This window comes from Myotis brandtii, unplaced genomic scaffold (assembly GCF_000412655.1).
Source record: "Myotis brandtii unplaced genomic scaffold, ASM41265v1 scaffold278, whole genome shotgun sequence".
NCBI lineage: Eukaryota > Metazoa > Chordata > Mammalia > Chiroptera > Vespertilionidae > Myotis > Myotis brandtii.
In genome coordinates this window covers 205,069-214,305 of record NW_005360594.1, presented here as the reverse complement: position 1 = coordinate 214,305, position 9,237 = coordinate 205,069, and the positions used below count along the sequence as shown (strand labels likewise).

The following is a 9,237-nucleotide window of genomic DNA, read 5'->3' as shown; positions in this document are numbered from 1 at the left end:
ATTCAATGTGTTTATTCAGCTTTCAGTAACATTACCATACATGAAAAAAAATCAATATACATAATTATCATCAGTAACCAGTTAATTAGTGGATCTTCCAAAACCAGAGACGAGTATTCTTAAGAGTCAAGAATTTCAGACCTCTGCACTAATACATCCTGGTGTACAGACTTCATTCAATTTCATTAACAGAAGATTAACATGTAGTGGAAGTCACGCGGCATATTTCTGTAAGTGTAAGTACCGCTTGCATTGTTCACACCTTGGGCACAACACCTTTTGTGTTTGTCAGTCTTCTTTTAGTTCCCTGTTCTTCTGACTGTGAAATGTGATGTCCAAACCTTGAAGTTTCTGGACCAGAAAATGGAGAAGACTCCCAAGACCTATTTTCTTTCTCAAAGGAACTGTCTTCTTGGAATGCAAATTCCTGCTGAAGTGCCTGGGATATTACAGACATTGTATCTCAATGTGAACTATGCTTTTTCCTTTTGTGAATGGGTCTGCCTCCAGGTGACCATTCAATAATTTGAAGTTTCATCTCATTCATAGCCTTTAAAATATCCAATATTTTTGGAACATCTTTGTTTTTTTGATTTTTTGAACGATGACTTATAATTGGTCTTACTAGCACCTGGTGATCTTTTTTCATTTCAGTTGCTGAATTATCTGAGTCACAAATATTATTAAATCCTGGCTTTTCAAGAGGAGAGCATGGAGGCTGCAGAGGAGAAAACTGAGGGGGCACAGGGGAAGGAGAGGGAAGTACTGAATTTGAAAATGGATCTGGCTTGACACTCAGTTGAGCAGTCCCTGGTGATGGCTCTGTCCCAACAGGCCCATCATTCCAAAGGAGCTGAATTTGTGCTGTTTTTCAGTTCCTGCATTTCCACAATTGCAACAGCATGAGAGCCTAGAAAAGTTCACTCATCTTCAAGGGCAGCTATTTTTTAAATTGCAGCTTCACTTACAGGCTGAGCATTTTTCACTGGTGAGTTATGCTTCAGAGAGCAAGTGACAGTGGATCCCAAACTAATTGCAATGGATGGAAAAATTCACTTTTCTCATCTTCCTCATTTTTTCAAAACCATTTCAAAATCTGAGATAGCTGGCTTCATCATTTGCCACACACAAAAGAGGAAACTACAAATCCATAGTCACCTTAGTCTACAGAGTTCAAGGGCAGGATCAACTCAAAATCAGGCCTGGGACAGGGCTTTAAAGCAGTGGTTCTCAACCTGTGGGTCGCGACCCCTTTGGGGGACAAAAGACCCTTTCAGAGGGGTCGCCTAAGGCCATCGGAAAACACATATATAATTACACATTGTTTTTGTGATTAATCACTATGCTTTAATTATGTTCAATTTGTAACAATGAAATTGGGGGTCACCACAACATGAGGAACTGTATATTAAAGGGTCGCGGCATCAGGAAGGTTGAGAACCACTGCTTTAAAGGATACCTGCGCACCTGGGCTTGCAGGCCACAGGCTGTAAAGACACCCCGGAGACTCAAGACTGGATCCTGGAAATCCTCGCTCAGCCTGGATAACTCTGGCAGAGGTGCCGCTGCGTCCTAGCATGTCCCACCCAACCTCTGCTCCAGAGTTAAGATTTTAATTTATGGTAATCAAGTCCATTGTTTCTCAGCATCTCTTACTAAGTTCCATGTGAATTATATTCTTCTCATAACAACTCATAGAGCAGATTTTACTATACCCATTTTTAAATAATAAACCAAGACTTTTAAAAGCTAGGCAATAGGCCCACTGATAAGCACCGTTATTTAGGGCCAGAGTCAGGATTGACTCCAAAGATTTCCTGACTCCAGAGTCTAAAATCTTCCCACTATCCTATGCTTCCCACCACAGGAGACCAGGAAGAGATGAACATCAGGACAGAAACCCGAAGGAGTACACTAGGAACTGAGGAGGATACTTAACGTACTATACACAAACCACATTTTTGGACCTATTCAAATTGTAGGAAAATTATAAGCAAGCAACAAAATAACAATTGTGTGTGTAAATCTAATAAAGCTGGGCCCCGGGGGATTCTGTCTTAAAGCAGGTTTCTGTGAAATGAACAAATGAATTGTATTTTTCCTGCCCAGGACCGGAAATCTCTTCTGGCTTGGGGATTATTTACTATGTAATCCTGATGGAAGGTAAAGCCTCTGATGGTGCAGGTGGGTGATGGAGTTTTTAGGACAGCGTTGCTAGTGTGGTACCCAGGGACTGACGCATGGTGTTGATAATGTAAGCTGAGGTGTCTACTTTATGGTGGCAAGGGCAGCGTGTCTTCACGTTCCCAGTGCTACGACATGATTTTAGAAGTTGTTTTCAAATGCATGTGCCTCTGAGCCTGACTCCACCTTGCCTTTAAATAAATTCCTTTTCTCCTCAAATCAGTCAGAGTAAGTTTTTGTTGCTTGTAGTTCAGTTGCCTGACGGATACATTAGAATCGAGAGGCACAAGCCCGCAGGGAAACAGAAGAAATCAGGGATGGGTTATCTAGTCTGATTGAAAATCCAACTGGTTTAAAGAGTTTTGATGCAGGCAGCCAGTGGCATACAGTAGCAAAACATTAAATTATCGCCTAAAATGAAGTAGCCGTTGAAATTAAGCTTTGGAGAGACCAAGTAGCAGCTGAGGACTATAGGAGTGAGACTGTTTTGTTTTATGGAATTGGACAGTTTAAAGAAAGAGAATAATGAGTTCTAACTCCTTATATCTTAGCTCAAATTCCCAAGTCCTCAGCTCAAAGCACGTGCATCGCAGGGATTTTCTATGACTTCTAAAACAGACAAACAACAACAACAACACATTTGTTTCCCCTAGCAGCTGGGGACTAAAATAGGTAAAAACTAAAAATGAAGTTTGACCTTGTGGGTTGCTGAATTACAAAGTCACTTAAATTCACAGCTTAAACATTCTCTTATTTGAAACCGAAGGCACTGACTAGACCAGAATAGGACCCTGAGGACTTGAATGGAGAGATGAGCAATCAGCTGACTTAATGTAGTCCACACCCCTAGAGCCCGGCGTTGGCCTCCCTGCCAAAGAAAGGCAGTGACGAGGTTCCTAACACACCTCAGGAGACCAGTTGAAAAGACAAACCCTGAAGGAGAAGACTTACCCATCACAGGAATTGTGAGTTTCTGCTCATTTATAAAAGCAAAAATCTGGGGAATACATGTGGTGAGGGATCCTGAGAATTCTAGACCAGAGAAGGAAAAACATGCTTTCGATCAGGCTGACTCTATTGGTATGGAGGCTGTTACCAAAACTCCAGGCTCATTTGCCCAGTGGGAGCAGCACTGCTCAGTTGGCTACTGTAACCTAGACTCACGGGGGCCAGTGTACGTAAATAACAATGCTAGTTGGCACCAACAGAGCCCTTCCTAGGTGCCAAGCACTGTTTACCATGCTTTTATAGTATAAGGTTTTTAATCCTAAGAATATGCTTTGAGGTACGTATTATCACCTTACTCATAAAAGAGGAAGCTGAGGAACTTCGCTCAACAACTTCCCACATGCAGCTTGTAAGGGGTAAAGTTGAGATTCAAATCAGATAGCCTGGTTCTAGAGTTGGCCTTGAAAGCCTGTGCTGAAGTTCTTATAAGGGAAGATGACAGAAATACCTTTTCTGAGAGAAGGAATCCAAGAACTTAGGAAAATGATCCAATAGACTTATCAAGTGTGACTACTTATCCATTCCTACAGCAAATTCTGCAAGGCGGCCCAGGAGACCCGTATTTGCCTCAGCACTGAGAAGTCCACTGTGAGAGGAATGCTGGCAGTTTGGCTTTTCTCTGGAGAGTTGACCTCGGGACAAAGAGTTGTGGCCCTTGCTGAGTTCCCGAAGCTGCTGCCCACCAGCCTGGAGCCCTTGAATACAAAGGAGACTGGGTATTTACAGCAGACACCGTTGGATGGCCATCCAAAACCATTCCCTGTCTCATTCTCTGTCTACATTCAACTACAGAGTATATGGGAAGCCAGATTCTTGCTTTTTCCACCTCAACTCTACAAGTAGATGGGACATATAACCTAGTCTTGGTCAATGAGATCTAAGGGAGAGTCTGCTGAGGGATTCTGGGAAAGATCACTTGTTCCCTTTTAATAGAAAGGTGGGCGAAGATAGGTCCTCACCTTGGCCACCCCGTCCTTCCTGCCTTTGAATGGGGTCGTGATGCCTGGAACAGCAGCAGCCATCATTCAAGCAAGACATAAGCCTAAGCTTAAGAGCCACTCGGATTCAGTACAAGATGAAAAGAGCCTGGATCCCTGAGGAACTATTCCCACACTATGTACCTCCAGGCTCCTTGTTATATGAGGAAGACAAATCCCTCCTTGTTAAGGTATTATTGGTCCACTATTCTAACACCTGCAAACTAAAGCATTCCTAAATGATAAAGTAACCCTTGAGGAAGGATTCAAATAACATCCTAGATATGTGCTATGTATCTTCCAACAACCAGAAGAAATCCCCAAGTCGCTTATATCCTTACTCTGCAGTTCTTGAAAACTTTAAAGAGGATCCAAATACATTTGTACAATTTACAGCAATATATATAAAAAAAAGCTCCCCTTTCTCCCTCTACCTACCTGATCACACCACACTGCTGCTTCAGAGCGTCTTGCTCCGAGGTCTCCAGCTCCCTTTCTTTCCTCCTTCTCTGTCCCCATCTTTTTAATGTTTATAATGAAGACTTCCTGGCTTCTCACCAGCAAAACTGAGGAGGGAGGAGGGGCACATGTAACCGCAAAATTCCCTATGGAGACCCCCAACTCTCCTACAGTAAAAATGGTTGCTCCATCATGTATAATTTTTAAAACTGTGTTTACAGTTGCTTATTAAGAACATTTCGGTTGTTGGAACACATCACTCACTGACTTTTCATCTTTAAAGCAGACACCTTCTTTTGAAAAACAAGTTGGTCGCAATATAGGGTCAAATCACATTTGAGAATGCCAAATGTTCACTAAGGACATACCTGAAAAATAACAAGCATACTTTAAAAAACAATTACAATTCTTAAGTGACATTATAAGTAAAATAAAAAATTTTAAAAAAGGAAGCTAGCTTTATTCCCACATAAGATTGTATTACTAGCCTGACATTAGTCTCCAATTGCTGCTGTAACAAATAACTGGGAACTTATTATCTTACAGTTCCGGAGGTCAGCAGTCCAAAGTGAATCTTAAGGGGCTAAAATCAAGGTGTCAGCAGAGCTGGTCCTTCGGGAGGGCCTGGGGTGAATCTGTTCCTGGCCTCTTCTGGCTGGTGGAGGCGGCGCACCCCTTGCCTGTCTCATCACTCCAGCCTTTGCTTCTGTCACATCACCTTCTCCTGCTCTGACCTTCTTGCCTCTGTCTTATAAGGATCCTTGCGATTATATTTAGGCCCACCTAGATAATCCAGGGTAACCTCCCATCTAAGAAACATTAACAATCATAGGCGCAAAGGCCCTTCTGCGTATAAGGCAACATTCACAGGTTCCAGGGAGTAGATGGTCAGTATTTGGGAGGATCCTCATTCAGTTTACCACAGTCTGCCTCTGGCCCTGAAGTTTCACATCCAGCCCACATCAGACTTCCTCCTGGGTTGTGAACTATTGCCATTGGCAGGAGAAGGAACGCTCCTATCTTGCTGGCCCATGGCCCAGGAGATGGCCAGGGCTGTGTGGAGAAAGCTGCCCCACCCACACCCAGTTCAGAGTGCAGCCTCCAGCAGCTCCACAAACAGCAAAGTAAGCCCAGTTAAGCAAGAGCAGAATCTAATGGGCTTACGCTCAGAGGTCAGAAATAAATGCTCATTGTTGAATGCCACTGACTTGTAGGGCGGTTTGTTATTCAACAAGTCAGTTCTATTGCACAATAACTTAAGGCCTACGGGGAAACTACCATTGTCCATTCCACTTGTTTTGAATATCTAGAGTCATGTAAATTTTAACACACATACACCCTTCACTCTATAGGTAGCAAACTTAATCTTCCTTTCTTTCCTTCTTTCTTTCCTTCTTTCTTTCTTTCTTTCCTTCCTTCCTTCTTTCTTTCTTTCTTTCTTTCTTTCTTTCTTTCTTTCTTTCTTTCTCTGTGCTTTGTAAAAATTGCTTCCAAGAAAAATATCATCTGGGCTGAAGCAAAGAGGGATTAGAATAAAATCAGAGAAGGCGGTGACAAACTAGAGGGCCCAACTGTCCTGGAAAATCCCCCACAGAAAACTAAATTATAAAAGGGCGTGTCTCCTGAGAGAGGCCCGCGGAAGACCTGGGCATTCTGTAAAGAACACCTTCAGGCATTGCACATTGACTGATGTTGGGTGGTGGTCTTTTACGAATTTACAGATTAGAGAGGGTTTCCCAGCTCAGCAGTCTGAATAATTGCTGTCGTTGTTGTTGCTGTTGTGTGTGTGTGTGACAGCTGTGTGCTGACAGCCAATTGTGTGCACCTCTTCTCAAGTCCGTATTCAGCGGTTCAGGGGCACCAGGCTGATAGCTGGTAATGAGCCATGCTGGGAGTGTTTACGCGGCAGAAACCTTGCTCCGTTATAGATGTGTGCACTGGGTCATAATACAAAGTGCATTTCTTACACTGGGTCACGGTCAAAAACTCTGAAAGCCATGGCTCTCACAGTGATGGAGTGAACTTCAACTCCCTGCAGTATGAACAATCCATTTGTGCAAAACATTTCTGCCCCTGGAAGCAAGGCTCAACCCTGCTGCAAAGCAAACTGTGACACTACCCAAATGAACCTGGAAAGAGGCCATTTAATATGGATGTTTCTGCCATAATTGTTCAGGGCTCTGTGTTTTGTGTTTTCCTTTGTCCTCTCTTCAGCTGCAGGAGCTGAGGGGTGAGTTGTGTGTGACATTTCATCCTAACGTTTCAGTCTATGAATTGCATCCATGACAATTATGAAAAGAATGGGTATTTTGCTTGTATGACTTCAAGAGATGGTGGTCCCTGCCTCCTTTCTCTCAGATGTGTCCTAGGCCCCAGGAGTCCCATTCTTGAGTGGGGTGGGGGGCAGAATTGGCTTTGAGCATGCTGGTGGCCCTTGTTTGGAGCCAGCAGGCGCTTGCACAGTAATTTGAGAGACCTTATGCTCTATAATAACTCACCAGCTCACCTGGGCTTATAATTAGAAGCAAATCAAGTTGGCATTGCTAATGAAAGTTTTGGAACAATCTCTGTCAAACGAGAATCTTAAAATTGGCCGCTACCATCGCCCTCTAACCCCAGCGCTGCCTCTAGCTCGCCGAACTCCAGCCCAAGGAGAAGGGGGAGTAAGTAACGAAGTCCCTATACCATGGCTCATATAAAGCAGACTGCCCCCAAATCCATCAGTGGTAAAGCACCAAGAAAGCAACTGATTACCACAGCCCTCTTTGGTAAAAGTGTGCCCTCTACTGGGGGGAAGAAAACACATCGTTATAGGCATGGTACCATGGTACTTTAGCAAACTTCCCTTCCAGCATCTGGTGTGAGAAATTGCTCAGGACTTTAAACAGATCTGCCTCCCAGAGTGCAGCTATTGGGACTCTGCAGGGGCAACTAGGCCTGTCTGGTTGGCCTTTTTGAAGATCAACCTGTGTGCTGCCCAAGCCAAAGGTGTAACGACTATGCCACAGACATCCAGCCAGTATGCCGAGAGATGGAGCACATGCTTAAGAATCCACTGTGATGGGAAACATTCTTTAAAAAACATTCTCTTCTTCCTGTTATAGGTAGTTCTGAACATCAGATATTTTTATTCCATGGGGTCAAAAAGGTACCTAAGTATATGATTGCAAGTGGGAAATAGGGGACAGAAATCAGGTATAGGCAGGTTTTCCATTTTCATTTGTGTGTGAATTTTTAAATATAAATGCAGGGACATAAAGCATTCGTGTAAGTCAAAATGTTTCATTGAGCAAGTTTCAGCAGTTCAACTGTATAACAATATAAATAAACCTGCTAAATTTTTCTAGACAATGCTAACATTTGGCTCAACCATGGGCAACCCAGGCATGTGCCCTGACTGGGAATTGAACCGGCAACCTTTCAGAGCACAGGATGATGCCCAACCAGCTGAGCTACTACACTGCCCTGGCTGCAAGTACAAGTGTTCAATGCTGTCTGTCTTCTGTGCTGTTCCTGTGAGTTTGCTTTTAAAATATGTTGAACTATTTAAGCACAAACAAAAAAAAGAATCTTAAAATCTACTTTTGTGTGTCTGTTCTTATGAGGAAGCTGAGTTGTTGCTCTTCTTTGAATCTCCCATATTTTGATGACACACTGACAAACACACTCAAAGCTTTGCTTTTGCTTTGTGACTTTCTGTGCACTCCAAGCCTCAGACATACAGTATTTAGGCCCTCAGTCCTCTGCCTGATCATTTGACCTTCGTCCCCTGCATTCACTGCAGGGCCACTGTGAAGATACTAATGTAAAAAGAAGCTTCCTGGAGCTATACAGTGCAAGCCCTTGCAATAGCCCTTAGTCAGGCTTATTTCTTGCCCACCCCACACAATAAGGGTGGCACTGGCCAGACTTTACCCCATCCCAACCTCCAAAAATCCATTATTTAATTTGATCAATTGACTTTAGTCACTCTTGCCTATATAGCTATGCAGTTGCATAGTTACATCAAGTCAAGACCATACCCATCTCACATCATCCAACGAGACTGGAGCCCCTGAGCCACTCCTACAGGGGAATATTGGAGGTCCGCTTGTCAGTGCTTTCAGAGAGTAACACTTAGGCCAAAAGAGCATAAAGAAGTAGCAACGATTGAGGTCCTGGTAGTCACGATAGCTAATTCTACATGCCAGAAATAAGTCCGAGTACTTGTATTATATTACAAAATCCCCAAACAGATGCCCTTCACATCATTTTACAACTGAAGTGCATGGAGGTTACGTTGCTCAAAATCATAGAACCAATGGATGGCAACATCTGGATCCAAAGCCAGAGAGTTTGACCACAAGGATCAGGCTCTTAGCAAGGTGGCATCACACCCCTGACTCCAAACCCTTCACTCATCCACCTAGACTGGGTTCTAACTGTGAGAGAGGCCTCAACGGCCCTCCACACCTGCCCTTGTCCATCTCTCTGGCCTCACTTTTCCCTGGTCCTCTTATCTTTTTGTTTTCTGAAATTCTTCTACTCTTTAATTTTCTGAAATCCCCACCCTTTTGTGTTCCAGAAAACGGCTAAAGGCAAAGAACCCCTTCCCTCCCCATGTGACTTA

The 9,237-nt window shown here is 43.4% G+C and overlaps 1 pseudogene; it reads right to left on the bottom strand.

The window, feature by feature from the left end:
* Positions 1 to 256: 256 nt before the first annotated feature.
* On the bottom strand, positions 257 to 4,214 carry LOC102252689 (annotated as a pseudogene).
* Positions 4,215 to 9,237: the final 5,023 nt, after the last annotated feature.